The sequence below is a fragment of the Pan troglodytes genome, chromosome 5, assembly GCF_028858775.2.
Source record: "Pan troglodytes isolate AG18354 chromosome 5, NHGRI_mPanTro3-v2.0_pri, whole genome shotgun sequence".
Taxonomy (NCBI): domain Eukaryota; kingdom Metazoa; phylum Chordata; class Mammalia; order Primates; family Hominidae; genus Pan; species Pan troglodytes.
Genome location: NC_072403.2, coordinates 173344267 through 173365119, shown reverse-complemented (window position 1 = coordinate 173365119; position 20853 = coordinate 173344267). Strand labels below are relative to the sequence as shown.

Below are 20853 nucleotides of genomic sequence, written 5' to 3'. Positions count from 1 at the left end.
CTCCAGCCTGGGCAACAGAGCAAGACTCTGTCTCAAAAAAAAAAGCATAGGATTTAATCCATGAATTTTGAATTTCTATGTTAAATTTTTAGAAATAGTAACTTTTTCTCCCATATTTCTCAGCTATATCTGAGATAACTGAGGCTGAGCAACATTGTCTAGACAGGCAAAGTGTTAGCAATAATAAGTATAATAATAATTGTAATGTAATAATGGAATGAGGTTGTTAAAGTACTGAGATCAGGATAAAAGTTACAATTGTCCAAATTTTAAATTTCCTATCATTTCCACTGAAATCACTGACTGTACTTATAACATTATCAGGAATTTATGCAATTTGTAGGTTTTGAAATAAATTACCATTCAGAATTCAACCGTGAAAAACAGTGTAACTCTACTTGAAAAACACTTTGAAAAACTCAAGTTTTCACCAAATCTAGAAGCACATGGGTCGTAAAACATAGTTCGAAAAGTTTCGAGAGATGATGACTACAAGGAACTTTTTATAAAAATCTTTTATAAGCATTACTCTGTGGTCAAATTTATTTTCACATGGATATTAAAACAAGTTATTGCTACAAATGGGTTTCTGTTCTGATCCTTTTTTTGTTTGCCTCACATATCCTTTCTCTTCCACCCCATTCTGCTTCACTCTCCCCCTCTCTCATCACAGACAAGAAAAATGCCACCTCCCGTAGGATCCACTCCAAACCCTGTTTCCTGAATGATCAATGCCTTCCCCCATCGCAATCAAAAAAGCACTTTCTATTCTGTCTTCATGACACACTGGTTTTGACACTTGCATAGCTGTTAGTAATTCTGCAATGTGCTTGGGCTATTTGTGAGCACATGTATTTTTCCTTTATAGATTATAAACATCTAAAGAACAAGGTTAACCCAGGAGTCAAGTAAATAGTTAAATATTATTTTGACAATGGCTGTAATAGTGGACATTTGAAAGGAATACACCTCAGTATTTTGAAATTGAAATAATTTTCTGGATCCTGGCATTTCTGGACTTTCAACAGCCCACCCTTTTTTGAAATTGTGACGACACCGTTTTACTATAAAGGTCTGCCCAGACCCTCTCTGATACACTGTGTAAATGCCACGTGCATGTGAGCATGCGACAGTATGTGTGTGCACGCCTGTGCAGTGGTAATCAACCGTGGTGCTAAGGTTTGAAAACAGAAAATACATCAATCGACCTCCAAGCTTCTTTCATCCCACTTCATAACATCTCAATCTCTTGAGTGCTGAGGCTTATTTTGTTTAAGATGATTTGGACTCTTCTGAGTGCAACGCAATCTCCTTCCAGCACAGCGGACCGAGGAGAGGTGAGGGGAGAGTTTTGAGGGTGGGCATATTGATCCTACGCTTGCTGAATTAAAAATGAGCCAACTGAGGACAATTTCCAGGTTGCAACACAGACGGAGCCGGAGTCTGGGTTCAGGTTGGAGGAGCCGTCAGGGCGCAGGGATGCAACAGGATTTGGGAGAAAGGGGAGAGAAAGCAAGGCCACTTCTAGGGGGCTTTGATTTTTTTTTTATCCTGGCAGCTTCCCGAGCCAGATTTCAAAAGCGATTTCAAACGTGAAGCCAACTGAAGCACTGCCTTACACTAATTGGAAGGGGAAGGGAGTGACTCATATTACACCAGCTCGCTCTTCCCTCTCGGCAACTGCTAACTTGTAGCTTTAAAAGGAAGTGACATGGGTGGGGAGAGACGTCAGCTGAGGACCACTTTTTTTTTTTTTTTTCTTCCTGAAGGGTCCACCCCATGGGTGGAGTCTCGCTTTTTCTTTCCAGTGTTGGCTGACTTACAGCTCTTATAAACTAGTGGCAATTTCTGAACCCAGCCGGCTCCATCTCAGCTTCTGGTTTCTAAGTCCATGTGCCAAAGGCTGCCAGGAAGGAGGTATGTGGTCCTGGTGCCGTTCGCAGGCACCTTCCCCGCTGGGTGTGGCTGATGTTTGCATTCCTCTTCCTATCATATTTTTCTTTCCTGGGCTGGATTTCCTTAGGACCTCTGGAAGGGTAGGCTCCGGGGGAGGGGGAGTGCAAGGCGGGCGGGGGAAAGGTGCAGGGGGCGCCTGGAGGGAGGCGAAGAGAGGCTCTGCTGGTACAAAAGGACCCTCGCTTTGTGCTGGGCCGGGTGAGCGTCCCTTTCTGGGCTGTGATTTCAAGCTGCTGTTCCTGGCTTCATTTACCCACCCACCCAGCCCCCTCCCGGGGCTAAAGCATTTTCTCTGCTATAGACGAAGCTGGGCGGGGGGTGGTGGGGGGGGGGTGGAATGTTCCTATTACATATTGCTCTCTTTTGTGTCATGCAACATGTTCTTCCGTCGCTGACGTTTCTATGGCAACCACAAAAATACTACACAATATGCAGCCCCGATATACATTGATTTATTTGTATTTTGTGTCTAGTTTGCAGCTTCCTGCTCTGCTTCTTGCTTTGGTTTGCTAAAATCCAGCATGGCTTGTGGCTACCCCTCCTCACTTTCATTTTGGTTTTTCCCTATCACAGGAGGGGTGGGGGAGGGGAGTTGTCAAGGAAACAGGCATTGGTAATTACCTCTCTATTTACCTAATTTTCGGCCTATGAATTTCTCCATATCGAGGAATTAAAAAAGGAATGCTTTGATGTTTATGTAAGTCTTCAGTGTCTGGTCTTTTTTAAGAAAACCTAAACACTTCTTAAGATACGATATTGATCCTGTGGTCAAGCTAAGGGGGAATTAATTCCTTACAGGAGGTGAGATCATTGAAATAAAGTTTTAGAGAGCATTGGAGAATTCGCACTGATAAATGTGATATTGCCTGCCCAGGTTTGCCTAAAAGCTTAAATATTTAAAAGATGGGTCTTTGCTCTCATCTGCACTTATTTAGCTCCAAATCTTAAGTTCAACAAGTATGAGTAACAAATTAACTGCCGGGCAGGATTCTCCGTTTTTCGTTTTCGTGCATTGTTCTTAGATGGATTAGCCACGCTATTCACTCTCTTCAAGGTGAGGGTTGCTAGACTTTTTCAAAACTGTGGAAGGATTAACTCATCTGTGATTAGTCAACGACTCTCAGTTGGAAAAAAAGTATCTTGAGAGAAGGGAGAATGTGTGTGTTTGTGTGTGTGTGTGTGTGTGTGTATGTATATGTGTGTGTTTAGGGAAATGGGAGGCGGGCAGGGAGAACAGGGCACACATCTTGAGTTCTACGTTAGAAGGATTCCATCTTCTGAATGTTCTCTATGGGGAGAAAAACTGATATTCAGAAAAAATATGAAATGAGAAAATTATTATCTACTTAGTAATAAGCAAAGTTAATTATAATTAGAATCAAATAACACATCTCTTAGAAAGACATAGTCCTAGTGGGCCTCTTAACAGGTACCGGCTAAACTGATGCTTTTATTCAGTACGTCTAAGGAAGCGTTTGATAAGGGATACCATTCTTCTGATGGGCATCCCAAATAATTAGCTTTTATAAAATAGATAAGTAGTAATCCCATTCATGACTCTTAAAATTATCTATAATTTAAGATAAACATGTGTGAAGGTCACTTAGCCCTCATACCTTCCGGCTGCTAAAGCCAAAATCATTACTTATAAACCTTGAGCAACCCTGCCATGTGGAAGCAGGAAGAATGGGTGGTTTCAGTGAGGTTCTGTTTGCTGTGATCCTTATCTAAATATGCTATCATCTATGTCTTATCAAATCTGCTATAAATCCAGAGGTCCTAAGTAATTCAGGTAGAAAAGTTACCTGAAAATGGGGCAAAATAGCATGGCACAAAACAAACCAGAGCCACATGGAGTTAAAGACGAGAACTATTTAAAGGGCATAACACACAGAAAAGTATTACTAAAAAGAATATGACACTCATTTTGAAAAGCACATGTTAGTACACAGAGAAACGGTTGGATTGTGAGCATCTGATGTTTGCAAAGAATTCTGAAAAGCAGCCAGGCTGAAATTACTGTTTTTCCTGCCTGAAAATGGTCCTCAAGGGCAGATTTGCCACATGACCTTCCAAAGCAGATTGACAGCATGTAAATCAAAGTCTGTGATGTCGGTTCTCTTGAGTTTCCAGATTCAAAATTTCACAGCAAAAAGCCTAATGGAATAGAATTGAAAGGAAAAAGAGCAAGACTTCCTCAGAAGCACAGCCAAAACAAAAACAACAAAAAACCCAAACCCAATAAACAAACAAAACACTGTCTGATATTCAGATGCTGAGTAGAGGTTAAAGCAGTTAGCAGCTTTGGCCTAGGGAAGGTAAGTGGAGCTGTGAGTATAAAGTAAACGTAGAGTCCCGTGGAAGAGGCTGACAGAGGTGACACCCAGAGGGTGAGTCAGTTGTCATTTTATTGGGATTTCACTGTCTGCAAGGCTCTGCTGTGAAGTTGGTGAAGAAGGCAGCAGTTGTAGTCTGTGCTCTCAAGCTTAAAATCCACCAAACAGGTGGCGAAAATAAGAGCAGAGCACCCAGCTGGAAGGAAGGGGGAGGCAACAGCCAGTCAAGGAGACGCAATTAGTATGAGAAGAATACTAGTCGGAGAGTCTTCATCCTGCTGCTGAAGCTTTACAGGAGAGGAGGCAGACGGTTCAAGGGAAGAAGGAGAGGGTGTCCTAGATAGCAAGGGTGGATGGTAAGAAATGGATCATGGTTCAGGGTTCTTAACTCCAAGAAGGGAGAAGACAGTCTTTAGTATAGAAGTAGAGCAGGTATACTCTGTGCTGGTTGAAAGCATAAGTAGATGTAAATTGGGGACAGAAGTTTTTCTTAATCAGAAAAAGAAAGACTGTTAGAAGACTGAACAGAAGGCAGAATCCTTCCTAATCCAATACTTTTTTAGCTTCAGCTTAACAACGAAAGGCCAGACTTACACTAGACTTTAAACAGGTATGAAACTGGGGAAGACGCAACCAGGAACTTACCCGGAATGTCATCTTCGTAATTCCTGCCATTGCCATTGTTTTAAATTATTGGATGCTCAAATGAGGGTTTGGTAAATGTCACACGTTTTGTGCAGTCTCCTTTATTCTGGAAAGGAGGTCTGATGGTTATGGGACAAAGCCGCATTCACATTTATTTTTTTTTTGAGATGAAGTCTTGCTCTGTCGCCCAGGCTGGAGTGCAATGGCATGATCTCGGTTCACCACAACCTCCCCCTCCTGGGTTCAAGCGATTCTCCTGCCTCAGCCTCCCGAGTAGCTGGGATCACAAGCATGTGGCACCACGCCCAGCTAATTTATTTTTTATTTTTTTGTATTTTTATTAGAGATAGAATTTCACTGTATTGGCCAGGCTGGTCTCGAACTCCTGACCTCAGGTGATGCACCTGCCTTGGCCTCCCAGAATGCTGGGATTACAGGCGTGAGCCACCGTGCCTGGCCCACATTCACATTTCTGAATGGTGTTTGACCTCTAAATCTTTGGAGAAATGCCTTTCATCACTCCTATTTTGAAATATAATCATAATAATCATGTAACATTTCCTAGAGCTTGGGCAACTCAAATTCATTATTCTTTGTATGAGAATCAGTTTGGAAAGGAAGCGCTGGAACTCTGAAACCTGGCTTCATGCATGGGCTTGGGAAGGTCTGCAATGGCTGCCAGGCTGTAGGAAAAAGGAAGCTTAAAGCATGAACTCTTTCTTCAACAGCTGTTTATTACGTGTTTAATAGGTGTCAGGTCCCACAGATGCAACTGTGAGCAAAACAAGATACAGTTTACATAGTTATAGTTTTCAAATGGGTTTACAAGGGAAACCCCATGACTGGCAGATACCCATTTTCTTCTAATGACTGAATAAGAGGAAATATCTTAAAAGGAGTATAATTTGTTTTAACATTATCATGGAACAATCCATCTACCTGTCTTCTTTTCCTTGGCACACTCTTGCTCCACAAAGATTTCCCATTGGTTTCATTGTTTGTCGTTATCTTGTTTCTCCGATCTAATTTGCTCTACTTCTTCCTTTGATCCTAAGTCCTACCTTTCAGTCACCATTCCTTCATCCATTCACACATACATGATACATCCATCTGTCCTCTATCCACCCCCAATCCCTTCATTTATTCAACAAATAGTGTTGAGTATCATGTCTCAGGCACTGTATATTATAGATATAGCAATAAATGGGAAACTGGTTTTTCCTTAAAGAAGCTTAAGAACTATCAGGAAGACAATGTGGAGACAGCCTCTAAACCATGGGGGTATGAATTTTTTTGGGGGGTGGGCAGGGTCTCGCTCTGTCACCCAGGCTGGAGGGCAGTGGCGCCATCATGGCTCACTGCAACCTCTAACTCCTAAGCTCAAGCAGTCCTCCTGCCTCAGCCCCCCTCCCCCAGCAGCTGGGACTGCAGGCGTGAGCCACCGTGCCTGCCCTGGCGGTATCACTTCTAATAGAAGCATTTATTGGCTAATGAAACAGGATACTTCTTTCATTGAACAATTTTATAAATTGTTCACACACAGCATAAACTGTGCTGGGCAGGGAGGGATCAAGTGGTTAGCTGTTGACTGTTGTCCATTTTATATATTTTTTGCACCTTCCATGCTGGTTGAGCATAAGGATGGTAAACATTTGTTAATTAACTAAATGGGAAGAGTGGAATTTCTAACGCAGGAGACACAGAGGAAGAGAAGGCTTGTGTATTCTCTTTCTGAAAGAACAATCTGAGAGAGAGAATCTCTCAAGGTTCCCATTCATAGTGAATTACTCATAGATTTCCAGGTGACAACAGCTCCCCCCACATCGACTCAAAGTATAGCATTTTAAAAAAGAAAAACTACCTGCGTCCAATTACATACCCATTAGTTCACTGAATATCCTCATGTCCTTTGGAGCTGATTTCCCATAATACACTGCAAGTCTCTGTCTTGCTCTGATAAAAACAAGTGGGTTTCAACCCCCTACAGCTTTCTTAATAGTAACAGCAGTGCATCCAGAAACTAGTGGAGGCTCTAGAGACCCAACACGAACAGTGTTGAGACCTCGTTGCAGCACTTTCTGTGTTTTCTGATGTCATGAAACTCTTCTTAGTAGAATTATTTTCCCCCACTTAAGTTCCACCGTCAGCCTGGAAATTATACGGGCAACATGACAAAGTTCCTCTGGAAAACCACACTCCTCTGCTTGGCTGACCTTGGGAGAAAACAGTTAGCAAGTTCTTCTTTTTCTTGGTTATTTTAAACTCAGATGATATCAGCATGAAGCTGTTCCTAATAACTCTGGTTGAAACGGGCATCTCTGCTCTGTTTAGGTTAAACATCATAACTACTTCATGGTCATTTCTGTGTGGGATCCTCCAAGACGAGAGGTGCATTTTGAATTTTATGTTAGTTTGAAGCCAGACACTAAAATTCCTGTAAGGAGAGGGGAACAACACACACCAGGGCCTGTTGGAGAGTGGGGTGAGGGGAGGGAACTTAGAGGATGGGTCAGTAGGTGCAGCAGACCATCATGGCACACGCATACCTATGTAACAAACCTGCACATTCTGCACATGTATCCCGTTTTGTTTTTTTATAGAAGAAAAAAGAAATTCCTGTAGGAGATGATGCCTCAGTCTAGTTTATGCCAGGTAACATGCAGAGGTCATTAGAGACACTGAGGTGACTGGCTGACTTACAGGATATGCAAGAATGATGACAGCCTGCCTTCACTGAGGGCCTCCTATGTGCCAGTACATGGACTTCACATTTATTAACTCATTTTAGCCTCATAACAAAGCTAGTGTGTGAAAACTCTCATCGTGCTCCATTTTACAGAGAGAGAAAGTAAAGATGAGGGAGATTAAGCAGCTCAGCTAGGTCATAAGAAGGAGCAGAGCTGAGACGTTGACCCAGATCATCTGGGCTCTGCTTTCCCCTGTACCTTCACACCTTGCCATGGCATATTCCACAGTCTGTCTCCCATGCCCAGTGCAGAGCCTGGCACATAACAGATGTGTGGTAAATTTATTTTTTAGTTTTGTTTAAAATGTTAAAAGTGAGACTGGTCTTTCTTTTAAGAGGCCAGTCTCACTTTGTTGCTTAAGCTGGCCTTGAATTCCTGGGCTCAAGCAATCCTCCCGCTTCAGCTTCCCAAGTAGCTGGGACTACAGGTGTGTACTAACATGCCCAGCTAATATTTGTCTTTTCTTTTTTTTTTTGAGACAGAGTTTTGTTCTTGTTGCCCAGGCTGGAGTGCGATGGCGCAGTCTTGGCTCACTGCAACCTCTGCCTCCTGGGTTCAAGCGATTCTCCTGCCTCAGCCTCCTGAGTAGCTGGGACTATAGGGGTGCGCCACCACACCTGACTAATTTTTTTGCGTGTGTATTTTTAGTAGAGACAGGGTTTCTCCATGTTGGCCAGGCTGGTCTCGAACTCCTGACTTCAAGCAATCTGCCCAGTGTGGCCTCCCAAAGTGCTAGGATTACAGATGTGAGCCACTGCGCCCGTCCCCCAGCTAATATTTTTCAAATAATGAACAAATCTCTACCGTGTAGACCTTTGCATGCCTTTCATCCCAGTTGTTAAGAACAGCAAAATTACTGCAAGAAAGGGTAGTACTTTAGAATTTGGAGAAAAACTAACAGCAGTACTTTATAAGACAAGCTACTATAGTTTTCAGGGAGTGTTGTTTTTATTATGGTTTAGCCAGAGATGGTGGGAGAAGGGAAAGGGCCTTGTGATTAAAACCATCTGAGTGACAATGCAGTACATACATTAAATTAAAGATGAACTCTTCTCAAAACCAATGTTTAACCAAGGATTGAACTTGACTGAGCAGCTGCTCTCAAGGACACCTGTGGTGGCTGCTCTCAGAGTTCCCAAGGCGGTGGGTGGATGGAGTCAGAGGCTTTTTGTTCTTCAGTGGACTTTCCACAAATCCACCACGGAGTTTAAAGGCAGATTATTATCTGCAAAGACCCTGCCAGTGCTTATCTTAGATCAACTCTGAAATGAGAATGGGAGACTTGAATTGATCCTGGAGTGAAATTTGGTCTCTTGCCCATCTCCATGGGCTCCTCGTGAGCTGTCAGTCTTCTGTGGGTAGAGGTTAACCGAGGCGGATGAAATTTTAAAGAACTATCTGTCTATGCAAGCACATCTTCTTCCCAGGATACTGCAGCCATCAGCAGACAATCAATGCAATCATCTCAGACTGTGTCCTGCGTCCCAGGAGTAAGTCATCGGGCTCATTTCTTTTCTTGTCTCTTTTCTGCTGGGGGAAGGGCAGGTTGCAAGGCGGATGGTGAGCAGATTCTTCGGCCTTTTGTGTGGGTAGCCCGCATAGGAACCATTTCTACGCCTGTGAGTCCATTTCTAGCATCTGCCTCCAGCCTCTGCTTTCCTGACGCTCTCCCATCACCCCATTCACCCTTCATAAAACAGTCACTCTTTCTAGATGCATAATTACATTCCATGACAATGATTACAGTCCTCTCTTCATAACTGCTCTGGGTGCTCATTGATGGCATGGAGGTATAATCGCATCGTTTGTAGCATAGAGCAGAGTACCCAGCACTGAATATGTGTTGTGGCCTAGAGAAGAGATGGGCACAAGAAGTCAGGTCATCAGGGTTGCCTCATCGCTGGCCTCCTGGCCAGGGCCTCAAGGGTGACATTCCTTGAGGGCGAGGTGTTTCTCAATCTCGATGTTGAGATTTTGGGCCCATTAATCCTTTTTTGTGGAAGAGGCCAACCTGTGCAGAATCGGATGCTCAGCCACGTTCCTGGCCTCTAACTGTTACATGCCAGGAGTAGTCACCCCACTCCTACTTGTGACAGCCAAAAATCCCCTAGAGGGACAAACTTGCCCACAGCTGAGAACCACTGCTTGAGGGGGAATTCCCGGCTCTGTCAGGTACACTCAGGAATCCGGTTGATCCGATCAAAGCAAACCCATTTCTGAGGACTAATAGGGTCCCAACCAAAGTGGCAATTCATTAATTTAAATGAAGAAATACTTTACATGGGAATTGAAAAATAATAGTAAACCAACTTAAAAGTAGACACGTGGCCGTAAAGTATTCAAATATTTAGTGCTTTCTGCCCTGATAAGTCTGCATGGGGGTCATGCTGGCACCAAGGCAGCCCGGTGCAGTGAGGAACTGGGCCAGGCTCGGTGGTCTGATAGGACCCCTTCCACACCCAGATCTGTGCAGAAAGGCCCTCCTCATTCCCCTCCCCACCCACCAGCTAAGGGAGCCTCCTTTTCCAAACCTCCCTGGAGTGAACAGATTAACATATCTCAAGAACAAATTGAGAGAGGCACTCACAAACCTGCTCCCACCTGGGGATTTCATTACTGTTTCCTTGACCTTCACAGTGAGTGCTGCACCCCTGCAGTCCAGCAGTGGGTACTAATCCAGCACCCAGTCCAGCAGTGGGTACTAATCCAGCACCCAGTCCAGCGGTGGGTACTAATCAGCACCCAGTCCAGTGGTGGGTACTAATCCAGCACCCAGTCCAGTGGTGGGTACTAATCAGCACCCAGTCCAGCAGTGGGTACTAATCCAGCACCCAGTCCAGTGGTGGGTACTAATCAGCACCCAGTCCAGCAGTGGGTACTAATCCAGCACCCAGTCCAGCAGTGGGTACTAATCAGCACCCAGTCCAGCAGTGGGTACTAATCCAGCACCCAGTCCAGCAGTGGGTACTAATCAGCACCCAGTCCGGCAGTGGGTACTAATCCAGCACCCAGTCCAGCGGTGGGTACTAATCAGCACCCAGTCCGGCAGTGGGTACTAATCCAGCACCCAGTCCAGCGATGGGTACTAATCAGCACCCAGTCCAGCAGTGGGTACTAATCCAGCGCCCAGTCCAGCAGTGGGTACTAATCACCCAGTCCAGCAGTGGGTACTAATCCAGCACCCAGTCCAGCGGTGGGTACTAATCAGCACCCAGTCCAGCGGTGGGTACTAATCCAGCACCCAGTCCAGCAGTGGGTACTAGTCCAGCACCCAGTCCAGCAGTGGGTACTAATCCACCACCCAGTCCAGCAGTGGGTACTAGTCCACCACCCAGGTCTCACTAGTATTAATTTGCCACCTAGCATCCATCCCCACAGTTGCTGGTATTTCAAGCCTTTCTTTCCCTTTCCGTCCCTGGTGCTTCTCACTTACAGGAGGGGCCACCTTTACTTCCTTCCCAGGACCAGCACCCTGCCCTGCCTGAAGTTAGGCTTCAGCTCCCCAGCCCTGGAGGACTCTAGGGGTCCCATAACTAGTCCTGGGTGACCCTAGGGGTTCCATAACTGCTGTGTCCCTCCCTTTTATCTTCCCATCTCCCTTCTCCCTTCTCGCTTTCAGGCTCTCAAAGGTCAACAGAAGTGGGGTCAGTTATTCCAACTCCCCACCCAACTCCAGAATCCCCTTTCAGCGTTTCTTAGGGAGCCCGTGCATTCAGCCCACAGGAATACAAAGAGGGAGCCGACCCTGCAAGTGCCTTTGAGGAGCCTGCTGCCCAGAGGGCAAGACGGAAGCCTCAGCGAGGGGTTCCCATGCAGTGGATAAGACTTGCAGGGCAGGGATGCACGGGCACACCAGGGGGACCAACTCACCACCCCTGCCCAGTCTGGGCTTCCTAAAATACTTCCTAGAGAAGAACAGCCCCCACGTTAGGTCTGGAAGTGGGGAGTATTGGTCCCAGTGTGCACGCTTCTCAGGGAGTGCCAGAGACCAGAGGAGTGGGCCAGTGGGTGAGGTGGGACAGGGCGGGAGGCTGGAGTTTTCCTAGACCACAGGAACGAGGTGGGCTGGCATGGCAGGAAGCAGAGAGAGGCTGAGCATCCTGCAGCTCTGGGAGGGGAGGCGCAGAAGAGGCACAGGTCTGAAAGCCAGGAGGGTTTGGTAACTTGTATGGAGGGTGTCTTTGACGCCCTGAGATAGTAAATATAGGGGGAAAAAAGGTCACTTTCCAATCATATTCTTCCCAAATGGTCACTTATCATATTACACCTTATAAGGTAATCATTTATGTACTTTCTAATCAACATGTGTTACGCAGCACTTACTAGAAGCTGTCTGCTTTGTATAACATCTCATTTCAGCTTGCCCCCAGCCCTGTGGGTTGCCAATTATTTTCTCTAATCTAATTTGAAACTGAGGCACAGAGAGGTTAACTAACCCTCCCAAAGCCACAGAGCTAGCAATGCCTGAGCACACTGTGATTTTACTAAATATTGTAACAGAATTACATGGACTTGCATTTCATATTCTTGCCTTTCCTGAAATTTTCCTGAATTTTCTTTTAGGGTGAAAAGATTTCCCATTGTTTCAAAATGTGCAGAAACTTCCCATCACGGCCCCCCAAATCATGTGGAAATCTGGAAGTTACTTAAGACCAGCTGATGTAATGAAGATGTTGTGAGGGTCACTGAAATCCTCATTTGGACTCCATCTCTAGAGGAATAACAGGGTTAAAGTTTGAGAGGAGGTGGGGGGAGAGGACCAGAGAGATATTTTAAGGGTGCCTAATTCTTTCAATTATTTATATTCGTTCCAATTTTTGCCACATTAGGACTTATCTCCTGCTTTCCATTCCTTCTGTCTTCCCCAATGGCTGAACTGTTGTCTTTTTCTTGTTTGTTTTTGTTTTTCGAGAGAGTCTCGCTCTGTTGTCCAGGCCAGAGTGCAGTGGCATGATCTTGGCTCACTGCAACCTCTGCCTCCCGGATTCAAGCAATTCTCCTGCCTGAGCCTCCCCAGTAACTGGGATTACAGGTGCCTGCCACCACACCCAGCTAATTTTTTGTATTTTTAGTAGAGACAGGGTTTCACCATGTTGGCCAGGCTGGGATTACAGGCATGAACTACTGCGCCCAGCCTGTTGTTTGTCTTTTTAAAGAGAGCCTGATCTTCAGCAGCTTCTATATGGCTTTCCTCATCAGGGGAAATGCACCTTCCTTAAGCATCCAAGGTGGCTGGGAATCTTGGTGGTGGGGTGGGGTGGGGCAGGCAGGTGTGAGAAGCACCCCGCCCACCGCCGCCGAGAATATGTCTGCCTTTGCTCTTTTTCCTTCTCTGTCTCTTCTGATGGTCTGAGGGGTGGATGGAGGGTGGCTTGGGTCTGTCTCTTCTGCCTCTGGTCACTCACCTTGGTGGGCCTTCCCTCGCTTTCTCTGGAATAGCCCAGGGCTTGCTTTGCTCCTCCTGGCCTCTCTTCCTCGGTCATTCCCTGCAGACAAGGACTGGCCACCTCAGCTCTCACGGCTTGCTGGCATCTGTCATCAGCACTGTTTATGACGTTATCCTCATGTTCTCCTAGAGGTTTTTTTCACTGGAGTTATCTTTTGAACTCAAAACAAAAGAGGTGTGTGAAATGTGCCAGTTCAAGTCCCAAGAAGCTACCCAAAGGGTGCCCCTCACTATGAGGGTCTCACTCCCCCGTGGGACTGAAGAATAATCGGACCCAAACCTTCTGAGCAAAGGAAGAAGTGGGGTAGAGCTTGCAGTGGGTCAGAAGGGGAGAACTCAGCCCCTAAGAGCCCCAGTAAGCCTGTGTTTTTACAATAAGATGTGGAAGGAGGAACTCTAGGCTGGGGACTTTGCCCAGGGACAAGCAAACCAAGTTTTATTTGCTATGAGAGAATAACGAGGAGGGGAAAAAAAAAAAGGAATGAGCTAGTATAGAGCCAGCTGTGGAAGAGTTTGGGGTTTGGGGAGCTCACACACAGCAGTGGGAAGTAGCCCCTGTGTGGCAGGGACAGACGCGGCAGCTGGCCACCATGGCTGCAGCTCCGTCACGCTTTTCAGGTCCTGGCAGCAGAGTCTAACCCATGTTCTCAACATTGCCTGCACATGAGGATCACCTAGGAAGCATTTTAAAAAGGCCTCCCTGGGCCCCACCTTGGACCAACCAATTCAGGCTCATTTTTTTTTTAAGTTCTATAAATGATTATGGGCTGAGAGGACTGGAACCTCAGGATAGAAGGAGGGTGGCTAGCAAGAAGAGGGTGACTTTGAAAAAAAAGAAACCCAGAGCCAGGACGCAGACCGTGGTGATGGCGCAGTGATGATAATGATGACCACAGCGACATTTAAGATGATGTACCAGGCAAAGGTCTACAGATCATCCTCACCACCAGCCCTCGACTAGGAACTCTTCTTATCTGCATTTCACAGATGGGGAGCCTGGGGGTCAGCAGTCTTCCCAGGGCTGCACAGCTCATACAGGCAAACTGGGTCTCTGGCCCAGGAGCCCCTACCCAGGTGTGAAGGTCAATGCCTGTTCACTCTCCAGCCTCTTTGGATATGCAGCATTCACAGCTCTGTGCTAGGAAAATGCAGTCAGAAGCCGAAGGTCCACTCATAAAGAAAGAGAAAAGGAATAAAGAGGGCAAAACCAGGTGGAGGAAACCCCCTTACAAACATGTATTCCTAGAAAAGAGGTAGAGCTCAATTACTGACTTGTCCCATGTCACATGTAGCTTACAAACACTACATGATTAGCTGGATTTGTGGAAGGTAAAATATCCCTCCGTTGGCTTTGTTAATGATGATGCCTTACCCGGTCTCAGGGTAGCAGCTACATCCCTCTGACAGGTCCCATCATGAGTCAGCCGTGAGCCGGGCGTTTCCCTGGAGCAGTGTGGTGAATGTGACTGACCATTCAGTTCATTCATTCTATGGATATTTATTAACCACCTCTCATGCCAGGTCTGTGCTGGGAACTGTGGATATGATGGTGAAAGACACTCAGCTCCTGAGGAAGCCTGCTTCGTGGGATGGCAGATATACACACGAAGGGAAATAGCACTTGTCAACGTCATGTGGCCCAGGACTGTGCCGGGTCTTTTCTGTTGTTTGTCTCATGGACTCGTGCAGTGAGTAAGTGGCCACATTCTGTGACAGTGAGCTTCATGGCCAATAGAGAAGGGGCCATGAGAAACAGGGAAAGATGCACCTGACTGTTCAGCGGGAGGCAGGGAGGAGAAGGAGCTGGCTTAAGCAGGGTTTGGAAGGATAAACACATGTTTGGCAAGTCAACAGTGGGAGAAAAGGGGGAGGGAAGGGCATCAGGCAGGTGGAACGGAATACACGAGCTCGGAGCACCAGAGTGAGCCCTGCTCAGGAAATTCTAGAAGGCGAAGACGTGGTTCAGTGTGCACTCCTCTAAGGAGATTTCCTGACCTCCTCATGGCCCTGCCTGGTGAAATCAGGTGTCCTAACCCTGACGTTTATTTATTTTTTCTTTTTTTTGAGACAGGCTCTCACTTTGTCACCCAGGCCGGAATGCAGTGGCTCAAACACAGCTCACTTCAACCTTGACCTCCCTGGCTCAAGTGAGCCACCTGCCTCAGCCCTCCCCAAGTAGCTGGGACTATGGGTGCACACCACCACACCCAGCTAATGTTTGTATTTTGTGTAGAGAGGGAGTTTTGCCATGTTGCCCAGGCTGAATCCTGTTTTTTTTTTTTTTTGAGATGTAGTCTCCTTTTGTGGCCCAGGCTGGAGTGCGGTGGCGCAATCTTGGCTCACTGCAACCTCCGCCTCCCAGGTTCAAGTGGTTCTCCTGCCTGCCTCAGCCTCCTGAGTAGCTAGGACTACAGGTGTGTGCCACCACACCTGGTTAATTTTTAGTAGAGTTGGGGTTTCACCATGTTGGCCAGGCTGAACTCAAACATCTGACCTCAAGTGATCTGCCTGCCTCAGCCTCCCAAAGTGCTGAGATTACAGGTGTCAGCCAGGCCTGGCTTTTTATTTTCAAACCACACTGCACATTCCAGGAGAATAGCAGTTAGTCTTGGACTCTACAACTTGAATTTCTTATCTTGCTTTCCTGCAGTTTGACAAGCTCCTTGGGACTGGTCAGTGTTCATTCCCCAGGCTGGTTCTTTCATAAACGCTGTCTGCAGGAATGAAAGGCATCGCCTATGGAAAGGGCTAAGAGGAAGAGGACACTCCCATGTGCAGTGGGAGTAATGGCCCCTCCGTTATCCTAGCAGTTCACTGAAGCCTGAAGCAGTGAGAGGCTGCTGGATCCCACTGTGCTTTTGTTAAAGCCCTGTCCCCACATGCTGTTCTTGGCTCGTTATAGTGGCACGCAGTTCACTTCCAGAGACTCCCCAGCCCCAAACACATATAGCGCCAGGCGAATGGAAGTTTCCTCCAGTGCAACTCCTGGATGGGTCTGAGAAGAGAAGCGAGAACCAGGGTGTGACTCAATGGTGAACTTACGACTCGGCCCTGGGGGTGCAGCGTGCACATAGATACCATCGAGCTAGGTGCTGACATTGTAAAAAGTGGACCCCTGTCCGGAAGACTTTCATTTTCTTTCGGCAGTTCTTAACTCTCTTCCTGAGTTGGTCACATTCGAGGAGTTGCCCTGTTGGTAAGCTCAAGGTGCCACTCAGCCAGAGAGTCCTCCTGGGCATGTGAACTGTGCGGTGACCTGGGACCCCACAGTTGGGGTAAGGCTCTGCTCTCCCTTGTTGAAATTCTTGATAGTTTTTGAAAAAGGAACCCCACATTCTCATTTTGACCAGGCCTGGCAAATGCTGTAGCCTTTCCTGCATTGAGTATAGAGTTAGTGAGTTTTCACACGTGCTGGCAGTGTGGCACATGTGTGAAAACTCACTAACTCTAGACGCAACCAACTCCAGACCGCCCTGCAAAAGACCGGGTGGCTCTACAAAAGTCCGTGATCACCAGCAACTCAAAGCATACGCGCTGCGGACAGCCAAGGTCATATTAGGACTATCTCAGTATAGAAAGGATGATTGGTGCTGTTAAAGCTTCAGGGGTGCAGAGGTCTGTTACATGGCATTGTGACCATAACTAAGAATAATGTGTATTTAAACATTACTAAAAGAATAGATTTTAAACTTTCTTATCATAAGAAAAATAAGTATGGGAAGTGATCAATACGTTAGCGAGCTTCATTTAATCATTTCACAGTGTAAACATATATCATAACATTATGTTGTACACCATAAATATGTACAATTTTTATTTGTCAATTGAAAAGAATTTAAGGCCGGGTACCGTGGCTCACACCTGTAATCCCAGCACTTTGGGAGGCTGAGGCGGGAGGATCACTTGAGGTCAGGAGTTTGATACCAGCCTTGCCTGTATGGTGAAACCCTGTCTCTACTAAAAATACAAAAAATTAGCTGGGCCTGGTGGCAGGCGCCTGTAATCCCAGCTACTTGGGAGGCTGAGGCATGAGAATCTCTTGAACCTGGGAGGTGGGGGTTGCAGTGAGCCTAGATTGTGCCACTGCGCTCCAGCCTGGGCGGTAGAGTGAGACTCATTCTCCAAAAAAAAAAAAAAAAAAAAAAAAATTAAATGCTTGTGGTAAAATAGTCCCCAAGTCTTTCACATCTAGCCATGTGATTAAACTTTCAACCAAGTCTTGCTACAACCTAGCTTGAGTAATGACTCTCTGTGGATGGTGTTTCTGTGTTTTTTGGGGGGAGTGGGATGGGGAGGAGAAATAAGACCCATCTCCCAACATATATAGGTGGTGAAGTCCAAAGCTGAAGTTGCCCCAGATAAGAGAGCTCTCCTGTTTTCTAGGACTGTGAGAGGTTATTGCTCTCTTGTGTCAATTTTAGTTGTGTTTTTTCTTTCTGTATTTTGCTTGTCTTATGATTCAAGACATGAACATAAATATACATTTGAAAATTTCCACCAAGAGGTGGAAAAGTTTATAGATCCAGAGAAGATAACTTTGTACAAAACAAAAGTCTAAAAATGGTTGTTGGATACTCTCAGGTATTTGGAGAATCTGCCAACCCGTTTGCAGGAAATTTGTTTTCAAATGGGAAAGGATAGAACAGCCTGAAGATGGGAGTGCAGTCATTTTGAGTTACTTCCGTTATTGCAGCCAAGGGAAGTCACTTTTTAGGGAAGACAATGGACGTAGAGTTTTCATCTCTGAACTGCCACTCTCAGTCTTTGAGGTCTCATGGAGGAAAAAAAGTATTATAAGACTAGAGATAAGTAAAATTCCTTGTTTTTAAAAGTTGAGAAGTGTAAATACTAGAACTTTCATTCTGGTACGCAGGAGTTTTTTCCTTCCAAGTGTTTTAACGTAGGAAGTAATAAATGATCCCACGGAGCCAGGATGTGTGCGCCAAAACTAAATCATGTTGAGTTAACCTCACTTATTTCATCGGTACCGTTACTGGGTGAGTCAGTTGAGAAAGTGCCAGAGCAAGGGTGATCCTGTCAAGTAAACATTTGACAGACTGCGTCACCACATCCTTGTGTATATGATGGTGACCTGGGGATTGGGACCAGGTGGGTTCATAGCTAATGGAACAACAGAATAAGCTTGTATTCACTTCCATATGAAATAGAAGGTGGGACTAACGCTGTCTTTCCTTTTTTTTTCTATTTCACATCTCTTTCTCCTTCTTGTCCACATTCCTTTTTAATTTCCATGAAGAAAATTAATTTAAATTGACTTGTCATATTTCAAGAACCCTTTGATCATTTTTTTGATGTTGGATTTCAGCAGTTTTAAAAACTTCTGTCTTCATTTAATTTTTTAATGGTATTACTGAGATATAATTTACATACCATAAATTCACCCATTTTAAGTGTATAGTTCAATGAGTTTTGGTAAATTTGGCGTTGTGTAACCATCACCAAAATCCAGCTTAGAACGCCTCTCTCATCCCAAAAGTCTCCTCATGCCCACAGGATCCATCCTCACATGTGTCTGTAGCTCAGACAATCAGTGATCCAGTTTCTGTGTCTGTAATTTGGCCTTTGATAGGTATTGCCTATGAGTGGGATAATTCACTATGTATTGTTCTGTGTCTGGCTCTGTTCATTTAGCATAATATGCTTGAGGTCCACCCATGGCATGCATGGAGCCGGGACTGGTTCCTTCTTGTTAGTGGTCTTCCGTCCTGTGGCTGTACCATCTCTTGCTTCTTTATTCACCGGGTGATGGATATTTGGAATATTTTAGCATTCATCTAATTTTAAGTTTACTACTTTTATCCTGATCCAAAGTTCATGTTAGAAACAAGTGCTGTTTTCATTGCCACTTTTCCCCCATCTCCAACATCTCATTTAGGGCACAGGAAAATTCTTAGTAAGGACTTAGAGGAAAAGTGAAGACCGCTGCCTCCACGCCCACTGGCTAAGGTGGCTGGTCTGCAGGGAGCTCGCAACAGGCGTCTCCAACGTGATGCCAAAGGCTGACTTTTGGGAAAGTGGAAACTCTCCCAGACCTAAAACTGGAGAAAAGGCACATCCATTCTTGATGCCTGTCTTGTGGGCTTATTCGTCTCCTAGGCAGAATGCATGAAAATTTCAGTGTTGCCAAACTGATGAACCCATTTCTTTCCCTTCAATTATTTATCTCCCCACTGATTTCATTAATTAATGAAGCTTTTGGCAATCCACCAGATTTCTTTCGGGAACGCTCTTTGTCAGTGTCGACTGTGTACAGGCTGCAGGGACCGGGGGAGCCATCAGACGCCGTCTCTGCCTCCCGAGCCTGCTTCAGGGAGGACGTGTCAGCTCCGCTCTGTGGCTATCAGAGGAAGCTGGTTTCATAGCACGAGTGTCATGTCTGTCACGTATTTCAGCCCTGAAACTTCTCCCCACATTTCATGTGAACACAGCAAATGTGTTCATCCATGACACACGGCAGAGAGCAGCGCTGGTGGTGAGGAACATCAGCAGAGTGTTTAATCTCAGCTTTTCGAAGCAGCCTCACAGGAAGGAGAACAAAATATTTGATCTACCGAAGACTTTCCCCCGATCTTAGGCACAAAGCCTAATTCTTCTAGATGGTGGCGATCGCTGCCGTCACCATGCGTGCCTGGGGTTGATTTCCTCTTACCTGGGAAACTTAGTGTGTTAGCCAGGTTTTCGTATCCTTCCAGCTTTGCCCATTGCCTATACTCAGGATCCAGGGTAAGGGCCAGTCCTACTTAAGGACCAGTCTCCGAGATCATTTCAGTTGAGGGGGATCTGTTTTACTTCCTGCAAGTGCTGTGGTGGGCAGTAACATCCTGCCAACCGGCCTCGCCTGGACACCTTGCTCTGCCTCGGTGAGGGTGGAGTGGCTTTTTCCTGCAGGCTGAAACTCCCTGACTCCTTTCTGCAGCTCATTTCCTTCATCTAAACAGCATGTCCCACTATGTGTTGACATGGCTGTGTGGACTGAAGGCTGACTCTGCTTATGTTTTGTCTTCTGTGGGGCCAGTGTTTTTTTCTTTGTTTTTACATACAGCTTTATTGAGATATAATTTATATACCATAAAATTCACCCATTGCAAGTGTGCAGTGCAATGGCTTTTTGTATATTCATGGTTGTGCGACCATCACCACCATCTACTTTGAGAGCATTTTTAGCACCTCAGAGAGAAACCGTACATATCAGCAGTCACTCCCCCATCCTGCCCCCTCCAGCCCTAGACAACCACAAGTTCACTTTCTGTCGCCACGCATTGGCCTAGTCCGAACCTTTCATATAAACCGAATCGTACCATATGTGGTGTTTTGTGACGGGTTTCTTTCATATAACATGTTTTTGAGGTTCATTCATGTTGTAGCATGTATCAGTAATTAATTCATTCTTTCTTGTGGCTGGAGAATATTCCATTTTATGGATGTACTGTATTGTATTTATCCACGCATCAGTTGATGAACACTGGGGCTGTTTCGGCCTTTGGCTATCGAGAGCAACACTGCCGTGAACGTGGGTGTACAAGATTTTGTGTGGATGTGTGTTTTCATTTCTCCTGAGTAGATTCCTAGGAGTAGAGTTTCTGGGTCATATGGTAACTCTAACATCAGAAGAACTACAGCTGGATATGTTTCATTCACTTCCCAAAATCTTTTCTGAAGCGAAAGAAGCAATGGTATTTTGCAGAGGGGTCTCGGACTTTCA

At 45.6% G+C, this 20853-nt stretch overlaps 1 protein-coding gene across 3 annotated transcripts in view; it reads left to right on the top strand.

Moving 5' to 3' along the window:
* The first annotated feature begins 1091 nt into the window (after window positions 1–1091).
* AGPAT4 (1-acylglycerol-3-phosphate O-acyltransferase 4) overlaps window positions 1092–20853 on the top strand; it is a 139286-nt gene continuing 119524 nt past the window's right edge. Inside the window, exons 1-2 of one of the 3 annotated variants that reach the window (XM_016956590.4) lie at window positions 1761–1917; window positions 14652–14822. The gene's annotated coding sequence lies outside the window, so the exon portion shown is untranslated. Of the gene's footprint in view, window positions 1338–1736; window positions 1918–14651; window positions 14823–20853 lie in introns of those variants that run through there. The other 2 variants (XM_016956591.4, XM_016956589.4) reach the window with 2 other exon arrangements.